A 21,919-nucleotide genomic window follows, 5' to 3' on the forward strand; every position below is an offset into this window, starting at 1 on the left:
AGTGCACCCAAACTCGCCCTCATGTCGTTCCAAATGCGTAAGACTTTCATTCATCTTCAGAACACAAATAAAGATATTTTTAATGAAATCTGAGAGCTTTCTGTCCCTCCATTGACAGCTACTCAACTGACACTTTGACGCTTCAAAAAGTTCATAAAGAGATCATAAAACTAATCCATATGAATTGAGCGGTTTAGTCCAAATTTTCTGAAGCGACATGATCGCTTTATATGATGAACAGATTGAATTTAGGCTTTTATTGGAGGGACAGAAAGCTCAGATTTCATCAAAAAGATCTGGGCCTGTATTCATAAAGAATCTTAATGCAAAGAGTAGCTCCTAGTGACAAAATTCTAAGAAAATTCTTAGAAATGTGGGCGTTTACTCTTAAAATGAAAGAAAAAATCCTAGTAAAGAAAAAAGTAATTCAGAAAGCATCTTAACCCTTAAAAGAGGTCTTAAGGTCAAAATTGTTAGGAGCACGGACGAGGACTTTTAAGAGGCTTAAGAGTTTCTTTAGCAGAGGAGAAAATGGCAGAAAGACGAAGAGGGAGAAGAAATGTGTTGCAGACAATGAATAACAGTGAGTTAATAAGACGCTATAGATTAGATCGTGCAGGGATCGTGTTTGTGACTGATCTTATTAGAGACACGCTAACATCTCCAACACAGCACAGAAATGCCATAGCGCCAGAAATGAAAGTAATTACTACATTACGATATTTGGCAACTGGGAAAATTCCATGTTTGATACATTAAAACCAACATTCAAACCACCACTTAAATAGACATGCCAGCAATCAGTGTAATTGGAAAGAGTGGAACAATTTTTATCATTCTAAGCCAAGCAAATACCTTATAGGAAATTAACAGCATGGTAAAAAAAAAAAAAAAAAAAAAGGATTTATATACACATATATAATGTGTGTGTGTGTGAGAACGGTCAAATAGGAAAAAGTACATGTAATTTCAAAGTGAAGGCTTAGAATAGACCCTATTCTTAAAATCACTTCTTTTTTTTTTTTCTTGGACAACCAACCAATCACAGTCTTCAAAAGATTGTGTCATACATAGCAACGGGGTCAACCCCGCCTCCTCACTAAGATGAAAGTTTTTGTCTTTTCCTTACTCAGAGTTGCTCTCAGATCGGTCCCGAATCGCTTTTAAGCTAAGACTCCTACGTAAAAGTTTTTAAGCTAAATTAAGAGTTTTCTTAGAGGATTCTTAGAATCTTTATGAATACGGGCCCTGTTCTGAAGATGAACAAAAGTCTTACGGGTTTAGAACTGCATGTGGGTGAGCAATTAATGACAGCATTTTCATTTTTGGGTGAACTTACCAATTTTACATTACATTACACACTACATTGGTTAACATAAACTAACAATGAAAAATAAGCATTTATTAACCTCAGTTAATATCAACATTTACCAAAACATTATTACAATTAAGTTGTATCTAATATTATGAACTAACAATGAAGATTTGTTATTTTTATTAACTAACTCTTTGTGTTGCTCATTGTTAATGTTAGGTAATGCTAACTAGGATTTAACTAATGGGACCTTTTTGTAAAGTGTTACCAAAACATCTTAAATAAGCTACCTACTTATATCATGGCTGCTGCGGGTCTTCAATGAAAAGTTCACCCAAAAATGTCAATTCTATCATAATCTTCCACATCCATATGGAGGAGAACTTTTATCAAAGTTTTCTTTTCTGAGGAGGATTATCACTTATTCATTTATGAATGTGTGTTTACTCCAGTCATCCAGAAGATGGCCTCTTGCTGAAGGACTGGGGGCGAATTGTGGCCCAGTTTATTGGAGATCAGTGGACGTGTCTGAGTTTCCTGCAGAAGTCTGCTGGGACCGTCCGGGCTCCTGAAGCTCCTGAGGTCCTGAGGGCTGCGGTGGACGCTCTGGCATTATTGCCTGGCCATCTCGTTCTCCCGGTGCTGGACTTCATGGCATCAGTCCTGCCACAGGTGGGGAAGCAAAAGAGAAGGACATAGACTGTACTCTTGAATTAAATTAAAAGGTTTATTTTTGTGTTCAGTGCCAAGTTAAAAAGGTGAAAAATCTATATTTACAAGAGACAAATAACAACAATACAAATAACAACCTAAGATAGGAAGGCGAGCATGAGAGGTACCAAACAAAATAAATAAATGAAACTCATCTAACTAGTTTTATCAACTAAACTGACAATTAAATAAAATGTAGAACAGAAAAGTCTTCAGCGTGAAACGCCCTAACTAAACTATTCTAAATATTAAAATAAACAAAACAAACAGGGGTGTGGCGCTCTCTCCTAAACCTAGTGTGTCTAATACAACGGGACGTTCCTGTGTGGTGCACAATGAATGTTGCACGACTTGCTTACCTACTCGCTCCTCTTCAGCCTTCACACAACGTGACGACTTGAGAAGAGAGAAACTTGCACTTTATTTTACAGGAAGTGTTCTACACTGGGTAATGTAAGGTAACTACATGGGTTACAGGGATAGTTCATCCAAAAATGTAAATTGTGTCATGATTTACTCACCTTCAAGTTGTTCCAAACCTTTATGAATTACTTTCTTCTGCTGAACACAAAAGAACATATTTTAAAGAATGTCGGTAACCAAACAGTTGATGGGCCCTATTGACTTCCATAGTATTTTTTCCCCCATACTATGGAGGTCAGTGGGGGGCCCCTCAACTGTTTGGTTACCGACATTGCTCAAAATATGTTCTTTTGTGTTAAAAAAGAAATTCATACAGGTTTGGAACAACTTGAGTGTGAGTAAATGATGGCAGAATTTTCATTTTTGGGTGACCTATCCCTTTAAGGTTAGGTTTAGGGGTAGGTTCAGAGTTAGTACCTAGTTATTACCCAGTTATTTTAGTTACTATAATAAGTACATAGTATGAACATTTGGAACAGGACTTAAAGTGCTACCGACAGAACATACACAACTGGACACTTTACATCCACATATACATGATAACATTGAATGCATCGGGCAAGTACTGTAAAGGAACACATAATAAACTCTAGCAACAGCATGTAATCACAAAAACACAGATTCGCGCTAACAAGGTGTGTTCAAGATGGCAGCAGTCAAACAAATCTAGCAAAAAGCTTCCGGGACAGAGGAGATACGGGTATTTAAACGGGTACGGTAAAAGGTGATTTGCAACGTGAACCGGGCCGTCAACTTCTGTGATGAAAAATGACAAGCTGTTCGTCCATTGGAATCTGAAACACAAACCAGATGAACTCCTCAGTGTACTTTAGAGTACGTTACAATTATCATTTCAGATTTAAAGGGCAACAAATACATATTCTACTGTTATCTAAGTAGTCTTCCTTAAAGTCAACTGATAATCTTAGTTGAGGTTTCTTGTGCCAAACAAGTGTCAGTAACATTATAACAACACCAGGAATTTCAGGGAATTTTACAATTGTAGAAATATGATTTTCTGTTGGTAAAAAAAGAATATATGTGTGTATATTATTTTTCTGTGCCTTTTTACGGACAGGTTATGTTGTTGTGATGCGTGTTTAGTTCATGGGTGTATTTTCACCAGCAGATGGTGCAGTGTGAAGAATCTCTGTGTGTCGAGGCCGTATGTGCATCATGGAAGGTGGTTCAGGCTCTGAGCACAAACCCTCATGACTTCTGGTCCACACTGCAGGGATTCGTGCACTTAGCTTTTGACCATGGGCTTCTGCAGCTCACAGAGGAACAGAACCCCAGCATCACGGCCTGCATACAACAGGTCAGGGAAAGATCTACAAGCACTTCGCCTTCTCCCTTTACATCCACAACATATTTTGATCAAAAATATATATAGCTAGTGTATATAATAAAAGCTTTCTGGTTTTTGACAGATTTTGAGTGAGCTCATGGAGTTGGCTCAGGTCCGATCAGGGGTGTTTAATGTTCTGATCCAGCATTGTTGTGAGACGTGGCTTCCAGCAGAGGGTGTCCAGTCAGACGCTGTGTTCAGTACGGCTCTCTTACACCTCAACATCCTGACTGAGGCCTGTGTGTACGGCCCAGTGTTCAGAAGAGACCAAAGGTCAATTTGAACAACATTAAGAAAGATATTCAAATAGTAAAATGTTTATATTAATATTTAAATAAATACAGAATAAATATTTTGAAAAAATACTAACAACTCTATATATACTGTGTATATGTATATATATATATATATAAAAAGTCTGTTGGTGCATCAGTGACTACTTATAGAACCTGTCAATCACAGCTGTCAATCATGACGTTACACCACCGTTTTTATAGCATCGCGTAATTAACTAAAAACAAGCTTATTTAAAAAACCGACACTTGAACTTACATCAGTGTGATTAAAAAAAACTACAGTAAATGACAGAAACCACCTTTGGAAAAAAGATATTTGAAGTGTAATTGAATTGTTTAGTTGGTCTCACGGGGGAGAATAACACGGGGAGGCGGGGCTTATGACATTTACTAGGACCAGTCACCGGGGGCGATCGAGACGTTTTGATCGTCAGTTCTAAAAGACCTGCTTTAATTTGTCATTGCACTAACGTAAAATGGTGTGTGAAATATTTATTGTCAGATGATGAATAAACTTGATGAAAAACATACAATTAGTTTGATAGTTTGTGTACAATATTTGTCTTAAATCAATCAAACAATTAGATGATCAGTTGATCCCTCCTAATTTCATTTAATTTATTTAGCTGTAAATCCGTTTTATGACAGTTGATAAAGATATTTTAAATAATTGAAAAAATGTAGAAATGTAAGTGCATAAAACAAAAATTGAAACGCTCATTAATTTGTCGCTCCAATAAACAGTATGTCAGGTTTGATTGTTTTTTGTGCCTAGACATCACATTTAACTGTGAGGACAACCTATATTTATAGTTCGGATACTGGCTATCAATGTGCATGACGGTAGGTAAAGTTAAGGATAAGAGCTGTAAGTTAAAAAACAAGTTGGTTATAGAACTGTTTATGAGAAATCTTGAGCACATAAAAATAATAATAAAAACGTTCATTTTAAGAAGGTTTACTACTGTTGTGACAAGCATTCTGAGATATATGCAAAATACTCCCCTTCTTGCCGAAATGATTGGCCATTTCGTTTGTCGTTGTTTACATAATGCCCCGCCCCCTCAGTCTGTCTGCAAATCAGAAGCGGGGAATGTCAGGGAATTAGATTAAAAATAAATCAGTTTTTTTTTTTTTATGTACATCATTGTTTAGCGCATACAGTATTTAGAAAATAACATTATTTCATATTAATTCGATCTATTGTAAAATTATAATACATTTCATAATGACAGTTCAAAAAAGGCTGATGTTAGACTTTGTAATCATGCTATTTTCTTATTCCATATCAGTGATACATTGTTTAATTCTTTCTGGTTTGTCGTATGTATCAGTAGCTTTTAGGGGTGGAATGGTACATGCATGTTTTCGTATTGAACCGAAACGGTACGGGTGTCACGGTTCGGTGCTTAAATTTACACGGAGAATACACGGTATAAAAATAAATAAAACTCGCGTGCAAATTAATTAAAGGTATAGCGGAGGATGTTTTACTTCCTGGTGGGTAGTCTAAACTATTGGTCCTCCTAATTGTCAATCATTCTGGTGAATCAATCAAACTTTTCAAAAAGTGGAGAGGGCGGGTCTTATCTAAAATTTTGAAAGATCCTCCGCTATACCTTTAATGTAATGCGGAACTACTGTTAGATACGCGGGTTCTTTAGGGACACCTAATCTGTAGCCCCGCCTTAGCTCTGAAGCAGGCTGCGATCATAGACAGTATCAGAGAATGTCTAATATAAAGAGAATTGGCACTCTCTGCTTACTTCCGGGTTCTGGACTGGTTGCAGTAACACGTCTCTATCCATGCGAGGGCGCTCGCGGGCGAGTGCAGAATGAATGGAGGTCTATGGCGAAATACCCCTCAAAACCCACTTTTCTCAGGATATAATTTTTTTTCTAGTAATTTAAATGTTGTATTCGAAAGGGGGGGCTAAGATAATACACTCAGCTGAAAATTGCATTTTTAAGTTCACTTATCTGCTCTAAAAAAGCGTTCAAAAATGTGATGACGTCATTCATTAGCAGAATGCTAGCTTGTTCCGGCCAACAACGGCCCAACCTGTAAGAAATCGAAAGGACATAAGTACTGGTTCATTCAACTTTCGACCTATAACCTATGTTGAACTTGCAAAACCTACAATAAAATCTGAGATTTCTCAACGGCAATCGGGTGAAAGAGACACATTTAGCCATCTAGCCCCATTGACTCCCATTCAATCTGCACTCGCCCGCGATCACCCCCAGTGGAATTCTAATGGTACTGCAACCAAAATCAATACAATGGGGCTAAATAGGGAGTGCCAAGGCTCTCCGTAGACGGGCTCTGACAGTATCAGAGAATGTCTAATAGGAAGAGAATTGGCACTCTCTGCTTACTTCCGGTTTCTGGACTGGCTGCAGTAACACGTCTCTGTCCATGCGGGGGCGCTCGCAGGCGAGTGCAGAATGAATGGAGGTCTATGGCGAAAAACCCTCAAAATCCACTTTTCTCAGGATATAATTTTTTGTCTAGTAATTTGAATGTTGTATTCGAAAGGAGATGCAAAGAAATTACACATTGCTGGGTGTTAGATTTTTTAGAGTCACTTATTTGGTTTAAAAAGTCTTTTAAAATGTCAATGACGTCAGAATGCTGACGTCATTAGCAGAATGCTAGCGTGTTATGGGCAACAACAACTCAACCTGTAAGAAATCGAAAAGAAATAAGTACTCGTTCATTCAACTTTCGACCTATAACCCATGTTGAACTTGCAAAACCTACAATAAAATCTGAGATTTCTCAACGGCAATCGGGTGAAAGAGACACATTTAGCCGTCTAGCCCCATAGACTCCCATTCAGTCTGCACTCGCCCGCGATCACCTCCAGTGGAATTCTAATGGAACTGCAACCAAGATCGATACAATGGGGCTAATAGGAAGTGCCAAGGCTCTCCGTAGACGGGCTCTGACAGTATATAAACGGCTGCGATGTGCAACGCTGAGAGAGAGAGAGAGAGAGAGAGAGAGAGAGAGGCGCGGGCGCGGGCGCGTTCGAAAAGTCGCAAAGTGTTTACTTATATTTGTGTGCGTGTGTGTGTGTGTGTGTGAGGTGTGGGCGCGATCGAACAGTGGAAAATGAAAACATACTCCGTCACTTTTTTTATACAGGACATCATTCAAACTGCAAAGTGTTTAAGTTACTGTTAATTAAAAAGCAAATACATTTTCAATTCATTCAGGTACCATTACCAAACATATCTCAAGGTCTTTTTGTCTTTTTATTAATTTAATTAATAAACTAATTATATAAAACTATTGTCAGTGCACTACAAATAAACTGGTCCTATGCCTTAACTTTATTAATAAAACTTATTTAAAAAATACAAGGCTTAAGTAATTTATTTTCCTTTGGTGGTACAGCCTGAGACATGCACAAGCCTTCTGCATTTTTGTTTTGCTTTTCCCTCCATTGTACCGAGCTCGTACCCAACCGTGATGTCTGAACCGAGGTATGAACCGAACCGTGACTTCTGTGTACCGTTCCACCCCTATATATATATATATATAGTAACAAAGTATGTAAGTTACAAAAGTTGCACAATATATCGAAATATCGCAAATGTATATGCATATCGCAACGGCTTGCAATAACTGGGGTCATGAGCAATAGACCAAAAATCACTCACTGCTCTTTGCTGCATAACTTTTGTAGCTTTAATAAGAATCAGTATACTATATAGCCGATATTTAATTCATAGAGTGAAAACTAAGCCGTGTTTTATTTTAAAATTTGAATATTCAGTTTCTGCTGTTAAATAAACCTAATGTAGGATAACCTGAAACCCTAAACCCCGTAGTTTACACTGATGTTAAAATAACACTTATACTTATGCTACAGTAAAACACTGATGTTCACTTTCAGAAGTTGTTAGGATGTTTTCTTGTCACAAAAAGAATGTGAAACACGTATGTAGGTTATACCATTTTGAATATATTTTAAAGATCATTTAAATTAATTTTACACACTTTAAGCATTATCGTATCGAATATCGCATTTTCTTTCGATATCATGCAGCCGTAGTATTTGTCTTTTTATAATACCCATATCTTTTTATATAATATTTTATATTAATCTATTTGACTGCTCTAATACATACGCATATGTGCATAAATAAATCAATAAAAAAAAAAAAAAAAATATATATATATATATATATATATATATACACACACTATTATTATTTTATTCATTTATTTTCCTTTATTCTCTTGCTTTCAGGCTTGTTCAGGAGGTTCAAAGCTATGTTGAGCAATTTGGTGATACTTGTGCAGCAAACACAGCTGTCAGCAGGTAAACCACAACACTAGCTGTTTGTAATGTAAGATAGTTGTCACTTTTGATACACTAGTGAGTAATGTTTCATTAAAGCATTCCATAATTGTGAAGAAATGTTGTGGTATGCACATTTTAGAGGTTGGCATCATTGACTAAGCATGACTTTTATAAATAGACTGTGGTTCAAAACTACTTGAATTAAATATATTCATTGTACTTTTCCTCATACAGTAGCATGTCAAATACTTTGATGCTGATTTACATTTATTATTCTGAATCTCATTTCCAGTGATAACAGAGACGATCAGTTTCCTCGAGTGTGTGCTTTGGCTTTTCTCTGCCGCTTGAATCCATCTAATCGTCTCCACCAGCGTCTGATGGAAGAGCTCGTGCAACGATTACTGAGGAAGGTTTGTGTTCAGTTCTTAACTACAGCTCTTACTGGAAATTGGGTGTTCAATTCTTAAAGAAAGCACTTCCTGAAAACAATGAGTGTGTGTTTCATTCTGTTCTGTTCTTCTCATGGTTATTGCATGTGTTTATGATTAAAGTTCCCTCCTGTTTCTCTTTTCCTTCCCTCAGGATGCCGAGATTTCAAAATCCAAAGTACGTTACTATAGCAACTCCATCCAGCACAGAGTGAAGAACCGTGTGTGGCAGACGCTGCTGCTGCTACTGCATAAACTCAGACTGGTTAGATCTCTACACACATGCACATGCATATTAATACACTTGGATTTCAAGGATTTTGGCCGATACCAATTTGATAACAACCTCACAAAGTAATATTAACATTCAGTCATTTCTACTAAACATTACTCGATTAAATCTAGTGGATGTATAACAGGCCTACATAGTTAGACGGGCACAATGAAGAAAAAATATGAATTAATTAAATATTCTATAATGACGACTTATATATATATATAAAGGCTGTTATTTGTAATAGAGTGCAACAGTTGGGTTCCGGAAATACTTTTTCTATTCATTTTCTCCATAGGGAAACTGATTTTTAACAATAACTTATAAACCATTAAAGACAGCCTTACTGGATTGTAGTTCTCAGCCGTAAAGCCATAAAATACACAGTCTTGTACCGAAAGTTTTTATTTTTTTGCTTCAAATCGAAGTTTGTAAAGTTATGATTCACCTCATGGCTGATTGGCTTGGTTCATGGCTTATAATACTTTATCAAAAACTTTTTTTTAAATCCCTATGGGAAAAATGAATGAAAAAAATTCTTCCGGAACCAGCGCTGCTGAAAGAGTGGGCGAGCACTAATGCAGTCTATACTAAATAAAACAATCTTGCTATTTTTGTTTTGTTTGTAATCTTCTTTTTTTCTTTTTCTTTTTTTTTTTTACAAACATGAGATGCAATCTAAATTATATTTTTTCCTCACACATGCCAATAGCAGATGAAATAAGATCAGATTTTGTATATATATTTGAATTAGATTTTTTAATGTATAGATATATATGATGTATAGATATACATGTATGTGTGTGTATATATATATATATATATATATATATATATATATATATATATATATATATATATATATAATGCAATTTATTTTATATAAATTATTCAACCTTTTTTTAAAAAATCAAACCATTTTCTATTTACACACACACACACACACACACACACACACACACACACACACACACACACACACACACACACACACACACACACACACACACATACATATATATGTATGTATATATATATATGTACATATATGTATATATATATGTGTGTGTGTAGAAGAAATGTAAAAAAATTATATGTGTGTGTTTGTAAAAAAAATTAAATGCAGTTTTTCCATATGAAAATTAGTTACGTTTTTCTAGCAGGTAAGACTTATATAGTCACTTTAATAGTGTACTTTGTTATCTGCCACAGGAGTTTGTGTCGGACTGTGTGTTGAGTCACGTGTGTGAGGCCGGGTTCTGCAGTAACCAAGCATCCGTCAAGTACCTGATCGAATGGACCCTGATCCTGATCCTCCATCTGAACCCGTCTCGCATCCAGAACCTGTGGAACTGTTTCAGTCTGGTGAGTCTGAACTTATTAACTCACAAACCTCAATCTACAAACAGGTGCAACACATACGCAACAAAACCAGGCTTGAATGCTTCTCATTCCAAGTTCTGCGGTAGAAAAAAAGAACTAGATTAAACTCGGACAGGAGGAAGTATTTTAACACCTAAAATGTTACACACAGCAGCTTGAGTTATGTAGATATGTCTATTTACTGGTAAATAATTTGTTTTGCAGGAGCATGAGAAGACAAGAACAAGCATTTGCACTTTTTTCTCTGTCCTCGTGCACCTGAACGTCCTCTTCCCGAAACTGCAAGATAAGGTGCAGTTTTTATCATTTTAATCTAATTTCTTCCTCTGCGAACAGGAAGAAATCAACATTTATTTGTGTTTTCTCTCAGGAGGTGCAGTGGCGTAGAGCGGTGGAGGTGAGCCTGCAGTGGTGTTTCAGTCATAACTTCAGCGTTCGTCTCTATGCCCTGCTCGCCCTTAAGAGGGTGTGGGAGCTGGAGGACGCCCGTGCCCTGGAGGAAAACCTGGGTGGGCTGACCACGGTGGTCCAGGCCTGTTTACAGCAGGCTGAAGCCATGCAGAACACTGGGGGAGAAAAGATTCACTCATTAACCCTGTAAAGCGCACTTCATCTTATTTGATTCGGGAATTTCTAAGGCCTCTAAATTGTCGACATGATCAACTTTGAAAAATGCCTTCTGATGTCTAATTGATAGTTTATGCTTTTTTAGCAAGCAAAAGGCCTTTTAATAGAACTGTAAAAATGTCCCCCTTCAGGCCGTGGTAAATCGGAAATCTTTACTGATTTTTGTTTAGTAAATTTAAGAACTTTAATATTTCAAGATGAACACTTATTGGACTGAAGCTATTTAGGTTTAATTGATTATCCATACATAATTTTTTTTAGAAAGATCATATTAAATTGTGACCTTCAGGCTTTCAATGAACGTATATTTGTCAGTCATCATATGTTTTCCCCCCGCAATAAAAACTACAGAGCTTTGATCAGAAAAATCTAACGCATATTATTGGGAGATACAGAGTGACAACAGATATTTATAACCATTTTATGTAAGTAGTCTGCTATACTGTGATACAGATCTCATTAATTTACATTAAAGGTGCTCTAAACGATGTTGGGTGATGTCACTTGTTGTTCGAAGTATTGTCAAACAAAACAGAGGCTAGCTTGCCCAAAATTCTCAAGAATATACATTTGTAACGTTAGTCGTTGTCGTTGTCTAGGACATCTCTTCTCTAGCTAACTTCCCTCTACATGCTTCTCTCTCCTCCACTCCCCACACGTGCATGCGAACTAACCCCCAAACCCCCACCCCCAAATCATTCTAGTCTGTTATTGGCTGGAACACTGTTTGTTATGTTTCGTGGTCCAGGCTGGGCCAGTTTGTTTTTCTTGCCGTTTGTGGAGCCTGGGCTGTCTACAGAGACCGTGTTTTTTTTACAGTGTGTTCAGGGGACAGGCAGCTAGCGGATAGTGAGGAGATGTTTGCTGTATGTGACAAAAAATGTTTTAGCCTAAAAAACGCGTGACATCGCTTAGAGGACCTTTAAGTCTATCAGAATTTTTTATCAGCAAGTGCACCAAATTACATATTTTTTTGCTCAGTTTGGGCCTCTGAATAAAACTAGTGTTTTTTCCTCCTTTAAAGGGATACTCCACCGAAAAATGAAAATTCTGTCATCATATACTCACTCTCATGTTGTTTCAAACCTGTATGAATTTCTTTCTTCTGCTGAACAGAAAGGAAGATATTTAGAAGAATGTCAGTAACCAGACAGTTTTAGATACCATTGACTTCCATAGTATTTTTTTTTTCCTACTATGGAAGTCAATGGTATCTAAAACTGTCTGGTTACCTACATTCTTCTAAATATCTTCCTTTCTGTTCAGCAGAAGAAAGAAATTCATACAGGTTTGAAACAACATGAGGGTGAGTATATATGATGACAGAATTTAAATTTTTCGGTGGAGTATCCCTTTAATATGAACTCCATATCTGCTTTACAGGGTTTAATAGACCTGTGAATGCGATCCTAAATTATAGCGACAAATTTTGGGACTGGTTTTTCTTAGATTCTCAGAAGAAACCTGGAGATACCAGAGACTTGTAAAACTTTTTTCTCCACAGAAATGCAATGAAAAATTGGTCTAGAATCCAGGAGCATTTCTTCTTCAGTGCTTTCCACCCAATCAGGGATTACAGTGTTGAGGTGAGATCTCTCTCTCACACACACACACACACACACACACACACACACACACACACACACACACACACACACACGGTTTTGCTATCTTTGTGGGGACTCTCCATAGGTGTAATGATTTTTATACTGCACAAACTGTATATTCTATTCCTTTACACACACACACACCTTTTTTTCCTATTGTCTGTGTATAATGTCATTTGTTCTGACCTGTCATAATCCATCAGCATCACGTTCTCTGCTTCTCCAGACAATATTCCAGACCTTTCCCAGTCTCTCAGAGTTGTCAGAAGATGAGTGGCTTCCACTGTGGAAATTTGAGAGTTTTGTTGTCTTCCCGATGTGCGCCGCCCTGCCTTTGAAGAACCGTGTGAGGGATCTCTGTGAACTCCAGCCTGGTGACTGGATCCAGCAGGACAAAGGTAATCACCACATGAGGGCAGCAGAGAGCAGGAACCTCACCACACTTATAAAAACCATGAGAATCTTCAGCTATTTCCCTGGTTTCAATCAGTGTGAGGGATACGGTCTTGTCAGCTCTAATGTTCAGTGTTTTACAGCACCAGCTAATTTGTTAGAAGAAGAGTGAAATCATTACATTACAAGCACACATGTTATATGTCTGATAGGTGTTTTGGAGCAGGACGAGCGCTGGGCAGAAGTTCAGAAGAAAATCACCCCGTGGAAGATGAGCGTCCAGGAGCAGGAGCCTGAGCTCATGGCCCAGCAGAGGGCAGCACGCCTGGGCAAACTCACCAGCAACCTCCTGGTGGTCGCATCACTCATCGACAAGCCCACCAATCTGGGCGGTAAGACAAATAGACAAAATGAATGATAGTAATATTATATAGGAGAAGGGATCAATAAAATTGTTTATGATGGCTAAACCCTAGAAAACATCTGATCATATCGATGTGGATGTTTGAACGAGCTCAGCAATTCAGCACTCACGTGAAGGCATATTTAATATAGCACTTTATACAATAGATTGCTTTAAAACAAGCAGCTTTACAGTATTGAATATAAAACAGTGTCATGTAGTCATGGATTGGACTATGCACTTTCTGTTTCTGTCTGTAATATATTTATATATATACACATATATACACATATATACACTAGTGCTGGGCAACGATTAATCGCGATTGATCGCATCCAAAATAAGTCTGTGTTTACATATTTTTTGTGTGTATACAGTGTATAATTATTTTGTAAATACACACATATGCATGTATATATTTAAGAAAAATGTGTTATTTATATAAATTTTAGATGACACTTTGACTTAAACATATCTAAATGCTTTCCAAATTAAAACTATCTAATTCGCATACATATTATCTTTTAGAAAAAAATGTCCATAGGTGAAAATGCTCCTGGAAATCAATTTGAGGTGGCAAATATCGCCCCTTAATAAAAATGTTAATTTCTGTCACTTCTTTGAACTGACCACTGCATAGAATATGAAAAATATGAATTTCTTTGTGAGTCTGCTGTCAACAACAGGCCTAAACCAGCCATGGTACCAGTACAAACATACAATCAGTAAAATATCATCTAATTATTATCAACAAAACTATATTGAAATTTCGCCCCTAATGTACGGTATTAATTTTGATTTCTTCAGGTCTTAAAAAGGTCTTAGAAAGCCCTAAATTGGACTCTAAAAAGTGTGCAGCAACCCTGGATTAATCGTGATTAATCATTGCCCAGAACTAATATATACCTAAAGAAAATAGTGATTAGTGATATAGATATAAATGCAGATCCCACTGTTTTGATTAAATAAAATGAAATATGAGTTTTTGCTCTAGTTTTATGCATATAGGTGTTCCCTAAAATTTGATTCAACAAGAAATAGTGCAATATATTATCACCTTTCTTGCAGTACCACAATATATCAAATTGTGATGCATATCGTATCACCAGATTCCTGGCGAAACATAGCCCTATTATTGAGTGCATCCTGTTATGGTCTTCATTGTCTTTGCTGTGACAGATGCTAGTGTGTCTCACACTGTTTTCATTCTGTTTGATCTTTGTTGTTTTCTGAATGTCATCATTGCAACTATAACAGAGACATTCAACACACACATCTTCCCTTCTGAATCAACCAACAAATCTGTTTTAACACAAGCTCATCAAAAAAGGCTCATTCATCACATTCAAACATTCTGCACAAGCCAACTATTGTTTGTTTGATAGGCATATGGTTTTCATTCATGCTTTATCTCAGTCACATTCTATGAATAAATATCAGCGCTCAGTTGCCTTCAATAAGACTGATAAAAGAAACCACAGATGAATATGAATGTCTGTATCATATAATATAAGTGAAATGTTTTATTTGATGTGTTTTTGAAAGAAATCTCTTATGCTCACCAAGACTGCATTTATTTGTTTGATCAAAAATACTGTAAATTTAAAATCATTGCAATTGTATTCTATTTTATTATATTTTACTATATTTTAGATTTTTTTTTTTTTCATGTGATGAAAGCTGATTTTTCAGCATCATTACTTCAGTCTTCAGTGTCACATGATTCTTCATAAATCATTCTAATATTCTGATTTGATGTTGAAAACAGTTGTGCTGCTTTTTTCCCCCCTCTAAGGATTATTTGATGAATAAAAAGTCAAGATAACAGCATTTATTTGAAATATGAAATATAAAAATATCTATCTATCTAGACGTGTTACTATTAAGATTATCAGAGGACTAAACCGCAAGTGTTTGTGTGTCTTTTCCAGGTCTGTGCAGGACGTGTGAGATCTTTGGGGCCAAAGCTCTGGTTCTGGACAGTTTGCGACACATTAATGATAAACAGTTCCAGGCGCTCAGTGTGTCTTCAGAGTTGTGGCTGCCAATGCTTGAGGTGTGTTTTTATTTCTGGCCAGATATAGATTCTTTATTTGTATAGAGTATCAATTCTGTTCAGTTTATTTTGCAGCCTTTTTGACAAATATATCAGTTGCTCAAAACTAATCCAAACTGCAAAAATTGTGTGGTTTTTTTTTCAAAATCAATTGTTTCCACAATTGTGGTACTAGGGGTGCAGAAATTACACACTGCAGCTTTAAAGAAATAGTTATATTTTCATATTTCCTCTAAGTGTGAGTTGAAACAAGCCTAGAGATGTTATTCTTCATAATCATGCATTACATCAGCCAAATATGTACCACACAAAACCATCAGAAGCTCGGTTTTGTGGGGTGAAATGTAGAAAATGAGCATTCTGTTGATTGAATCTGTCATGATTAATGAAGCTGTTCAGAAATCTCAAGTTATCTGCCTTCATTTTCCAGGTGAAGCCCGCCGAGTTGTCAGATTACCTGCAGCTGAAGAAGAGAGAGGGATATTGGGTAATAGGTGTAGAGCAGACATCCAACAGCCAGAGTTTACAAGATTACACGTTTCCTGAGAGAAGCCTCCTTTTACTCGGGTAAACCAACACCTCCAACTCACCACCCAAATGCTGTCTATATGCAGTGGCCCCAAATAGTGTTTGTACATCTCAGCCACACTCAAAAATATATGAATGTTCAATCATATTAGCAAATGTCCTAGCAGAGTAGCTACAGAAATGTTTGACAACCACCTTTTAAGTTTTTACATTTTGTTATGTAATGCAAATATATTTATAAATTTTTAAAGATCAGTGACTCTAATAAATATTTGATGACTTTGATAAAAAAAGGATGCGTCTTTTAAAAATGTAGCTTAAACGTACATTATGTAACTTTTTTCAATCCTTCTTCCAAAACATATTTTTTGTCTTACCCTAATTCACTATGGTAAGCCTATAAGTGTTTGTTTTAGACAGGTCGGGATGGTTTTCGCTGGAAATTGCGTACATAGGCCACTCGCCTGTGCATGTCTAGTCATATCTGTAAGTAGAGAAAAGATGCTATGTGGGAGTGACATAGGTTTGTTGTCTCAATGAGGAATAAAGTTTATCATGGAGCGTGCTAAATCTAAAAAATAAAAAAAAACACTGATCAGAGGAGAGTTGCTGGCAAAAAGAGAACACGACAGAGCTCGTCATAAAACAAGAATCAACATTAGCTTGGCTTTTCGGAGATGGCAAGAATTGAGGGGTTTGAAATGTTGTAAAGGCGACGCTGAGATGGTGGTTTTATTACTCAACTGGTGAACCGATAAATTGCCTTTTGTAGCTTTCTAACGGAGTTTATTGTAAAACATTATCTATTGTGAAGGGTCATTTCATTATGGGTTGTTGTAGCGCAGGAAGTTCTGTGTCTATTAATGGGTATGTAGATACAATAACATTCAGCTAGTCAGCTTGAGATCCTTTTCATCTAAACTGGTTATATCTCTCAAGCCTATTTGTAAATGTTTTATAAGCAGTAGGATAATCTCTGTTTTTTTAAAAAAAAAAATATTTTTTTTTAAAAATTATTTATTTATTTAGAAAAACAGGGACAGCGTACAATAAACATTAACCTCAAGGGGAGAGATGCATAGTACCAGGTTTTAGCTCAAGAGCTAATTTCCACCCGTAGTCCCTGGGCAGGCTGATGTTATAATAAAATACATAATACATCATACATACATGAATAATGAAATTTACATTGACCAAATAAATAATAAAAGTCTTCATATGCACAACAATCAAATCTTCACACCTTTCATTTACTCAAGTCTACTCTTATAGAACACATACTTACACACACACACATACACATTCATACATACCTCCGGTCACATATGGGTGCAAATTTGATTTGACAAGAGCCATTTCTTTGCCAGGCGTGAAAAAGTATAAAAGTTTGTGCTTCTTATCAGCTCTGTAGGCAACATATTCCACTGACGAGCGGCCACACAAGAAAAGGCAGAGTTTCCAAATGCTGTCCTGCGTTTAAGGATCCTACATTCGCCTCGCACTGTAGATCTAGTGGCTCGAGCTGTTGTTTCAGAGCCCAAAGATATAAACTCTTTTAGTGGAGGAGCAGCGGTATCATGAAGGATCTTATACATCAAACACAGATTTGTGTGGATCATCAGATTTTCAAAGCTGAGAAATTTGTGTTTTACAAGGATATGACAGTGATGGAATCGTCTGCCTTTCTTATCGTGAATCTTTAGAGAACTTTTATATAATGACTCAAGAGGCCTGAGGACAGATTTACAAGCCTGTGACCAACTTGTCATACAGTAAAGAAAATGTGGAACAATCATTGCATTTAGATAGGCTCCTGAGGCCTCGATTGTAAGGGAATTTCGAATGTATCTGAACTGTGCCATATAAAATTTGATTGTATTTGATAATTTTTTTATGTGCCTTTTAAAGCCTAAATTTGGTTCCAGTATAACACCTAAATATTTTACCTGATCTGGATTTGAAATGATTTGTCCATCAATTAAAATTTTAGGACAATTTTGTATTTTATAACGATTTGTAAAAAACATCGATACAGTCTTATCTAGATTTAAGGTGAGGCATGATTTTTTCAGCCACAAAGAAACTTTCTTCATCTCTTTGGTCAGTTTTTGAGCGACTTCTTCCGCAGTTTTACCATGTGCATATAGCACCGTATCATCAGCATACATAGTAATTTTACTCTTACACACAGTTGGCAGGTCATTTATGTATAGAGTAAACAGCAGGGGTCCCAGAATGGAACCTTGTGGCACTCCCATGCTGCAAGACCTTAAGGATGATTTTATATTATCTACCGCAACACATTGTTGTCTGTCATTAAGGTAAGATTGAATCCATGCTATTGTATTTGTGTCAAGAGAAAAATTAGATAGTTTGCTGATGAGAAGCTGGTGATTAACGGTATCGAAGGCCTTTCTCAAGTCCTTTCACACACCTCCACCATCAAGACTGGATTTGATGTCTTCTAGTAAGTAGCAGCAAGCAGACTCTGTGGAGTATCTTTTCCTGAACCCAAACTGGCAGGGATGTAATGCATCAGTGTGGTCAAGATGCTCCACTAGCTGCTCTGCCACCACCTTCTCAAAGACCTTGGAGATGGCTGGTAGGATACTAATAGGTCGATAATTTGACACACAGAGCTTGTCTCCTGACTTGAAAATCGGCTTAACTACTGCTTTTTTTAACACCAAAGGAAAATTGTTTTCATTTATAGATTGATTCACAGCTATTGTTAGTACAGGAGTTAGAGTAATTTTGAGTTCTTTTAGAAGGGATGTATCAAGTCCAAATATATCCTTTGTTTTACTATTTTTTTGTCTTCATCTATATTCTGCAACCTACAATAAGATGCATTGCCATCCCCATGATCATCTTGGCAGCAGTTCACTTCAGGAAAAGTCTCCGCCAGGTCTAACATAGAATCCAAGAAATAATCATTGCAGTGTTTAGCCAGAATAGAGCCCTCATTTTGAACTATTCCATTGATTTTGAGCTGTAGATGCTCCTGATATGAGAGAGAACCATATTTATCCGCACAGCTGAAGCACAACCAAAAATAATTTCTTCCGCAAAATGCATGAAGTTTTGTTTTTAAAATGCTAGAGGTTCACAGGGATTAAAGTTCTCCATCGCTACGACGGATTTCCGTTAATTGCAGCGAGTCTGCGACGGATTTCCGTCAATTGCAGGGTTCCCGCCTGTCCTTATGTCTTAAATTCACTTTTCACAATTTTAAGGCTGTAATTAGGCATGTGCCGGTATCACATTTTCATGCTGCGATTAATTGAGTGATCTTTTATCACGGTATACGGTATTATCACGGTATTTGATTTGCACATGAGAAACAGATGGATTTGGGGGGGATGTAAAAAATTAAATAAAACTTGCATCACAAGGTGTAATTGTGATTGTCAAAACATTTGGTAACTAAAATGAATTTTATTAAGTTTAGTGACAACATGTTACAATGATTACATGGTACAATGACTGGTAGGCTACTGTTTGTATTGCTTAACACAAATTTAACGATTTCAATTCAATACTTGGGATTTGATTTAAATCTTGATTCAATATTGACTTATTTTGGATAAATATTAGGAAGGCTACACTAGATAGCCCACGTTATTTTTTTCTCATGAAAAAAAATATCTCACATAATGCTATGTAACCATATAGAACCCTATCAGCTGGTATTTTTAAAGGTTACAAATAACTAATTAAATCAAATATAATGTGGTTTTCATTATAATAACAATTATGTAATGACACAAGTAAAAATATAATAAATATGTAAAGTGCAGTGCACATATTCAGCAAAATACTCCTCTTTATCTATATGTTTTAGTCATCTAACATGCTGCTGGTCATTAAATAGTTTAAATGTAACGTTCTGTGACACAATTGTTCTCCTGTTTCATATCAAAAGTAACCTGCTCTGTCTTGTTTGACGGTCTTCGTGTCCTCTTTGCTCCGGGATTTTTCTCTGCGTGAGAAAACGGATGTGTGGCGTGAGCGTATGAGGAGTCTTGGCAGCTCTGCTTTTAGAAGCGGGATGGATCCGGATAGATCGGCGGCGGCGTTCCTCCTTCCGCCATGCTGCTTCTCCATGTGAGGACTGTTTACATTAGACTAGAAGTGCGCACCGGCCGCATGCTTATACACGTGGCGATTGTTTACATCAGAATGCGCACGTGTTTTGCGCAGTTTGTTTAAGCGGTTGATGGAAAATAAGCTTATGCGCGTTCTAAAAATCTAAATTCGGATCTATTATTTTTCACGGTATTTTGAAGTGCCCGCGATAACAATATCGTGCATATTCATTACCGCGATTTATCGCATTACCGAATACCGGCACATGTCTAGCTGTAATTATGCATACCTTTCTCAAACAGTGTAATAATTGTCTTAATTTCAGTTTGAATAGGTCTTAAATTAAGGAAAGATAAGGTGTATTCACCCTGCTGAGGGGGATGTGATCAAAGCCTGGAGTGGAGCGAAAGCACGTTCCTCTCTGTACTCTAAGCGGTCTGTAATCCACCCTGGGTTTTCTATTCCGTGCACGGAAAAACCTTGTTCACTCCATTTTAAAAGTTATTCTAAAATGATCATTTTTTTAATATCATGAAAGTCTGAATTCATAATACTATATGTAACATTTATAATACTATATTTAACGGTTTGGAAAGTATTCTACACGTTTAATAAATATAATTACACAAAAATGTCCAAATGTAGTGAACGCGCCTATAGAGAGAAATGCACATTTTATACGGATTACATAAGAGAGTAGTCTGTTTCTATTTGTTTTGAATTGTTTTGCTTAAAAGTAGACATTTCAAGCTATATATATATATATATATATATATATATATATATATATATATATATATATATATATATATATATATATATATATATATATAAAATAAAAAATAAAATAAAATAAAATTAATAAATAAATATATATATAAATATAAATAAAATCTCATGCCTGTGAAGTAGCATATACGCTGAGTTTCGGTTCATTTATGAGACTCCCTCCAGTTCACGTGCAATTTAATATCGCGCCGGCGCCTCCATGTCCTGATTGTATTGTCTGCTATATTTGCTTCTCATTTATTAAATCTAGGCGATTGGTTGATGAAACATTGGTTAAAATTAAGATACAAGTTATACAAATGAAGTTCACTTTAAAGAAAGGTTTTATACAAAACAAAACTTAATGAAGTGGTCAAAATCATGTCTGACCCACTCCATATGTCTCCCGATATATTGCGCTAGAGTTCTCAACGGGTCGGGTCGGCCCGACAAACCCGACGGGACCCGCGGGTTCGGGCCGGGTTCGGGTCGAAAATATAAACAAATGACTCGGGTCGGGTCGGACGTCGGGCTTAATCTTTTCCGCTCAGTGAAAAAAAACAAAAAAACATTTATTAATCATTGCACCGTAAAGAAAGGCTGGCTACTGCGTGCAACGTGCATCATGGAGAGGGGCGGAGGCAGACCTGACGCCGCTGCGTGAACGCCTTTAGCCTGGCCTGGAGAAGAAGATGGAGTTGATGAAAAGTAAATAAAAGTAAGCATACGATTATGTTTGTAGGCTAGGCCTATTTTGTTTAAAAACTCTTCAAAAATTGTGTGGTGTGAAAAGTAGCCCGCCCGCTGGCTGGGTACATGTTTGAGTTCTTTTTATTTATTATTGTGTGAAGATTTTTATTTAAGGCATATTTATATAGCCTATTAATATATTTAAAGTTTATTGTTTCAGTTGTTTGTATTGTTAAAAGTCGTGAACATTAAAGGTTGATT

The 21,919-nt window shown here is 36.6% G+C and overlaps 1 pseudogene across 1 annotated transcript in view; it reads left to right on the top strand.

Annotated features, from left to right (window-relative positions):
- The window catches only part of LOC309487031 (putative methyltransferase TARBP1), a 47,222-nt pseudogene that overhangs the window by 15,369 nt on the left and 9,934 nt on the right, over positions 1–21,919 (top strand). Inside the window, exons 15-28 of the transcript XR_014211715.1 lie at positions 1,768–1,987; positions 3,579–3,767; positions 3,880–4,070; positions 8,356–8,427; positions 8,702–8,822; positions 8,995–9,105; positions 10,327–10,479; positions 10,702–10,788; positions 10,868–11,094; positions 12,629–12,710; positions 12,958–13,129; positions 13,337–13,516; positions 15,459–15,583; positions 16,014–16,150. The product of XR_014211715.1 is annotated as a putative methyltransferase TARBP1 (transcript). The remainder of the gene's footprint in view (positions 1–1,767; positions 1,988–3,578; positions 3,768–3,879; positions 4,071–8,355; positions 8,428–8,701; positions 8,823–8,994; positions 9,106–10,326; positions 10,480–10,701; positions 10,789–10,867; positions 11,095–12,628; positions 12,711–12,957; positions 13,130–13,336; positions 13,517–15,458; positions 15,584–16,013; positions 16,151–21,919) is intronic.

Source organism: Leuciscus leuciscus (assembly GCF_965113295.1).
Source record: "Leuciscus leuciscus genome assembly, chromosome: 22".
NCBI classification, from domain to species: Eukaryota; Metazoa; Chordata; class Actinopteri; order Cypriniformes; family Leuciscidae; genus Leuciscus; species Leuciscus leuciscus.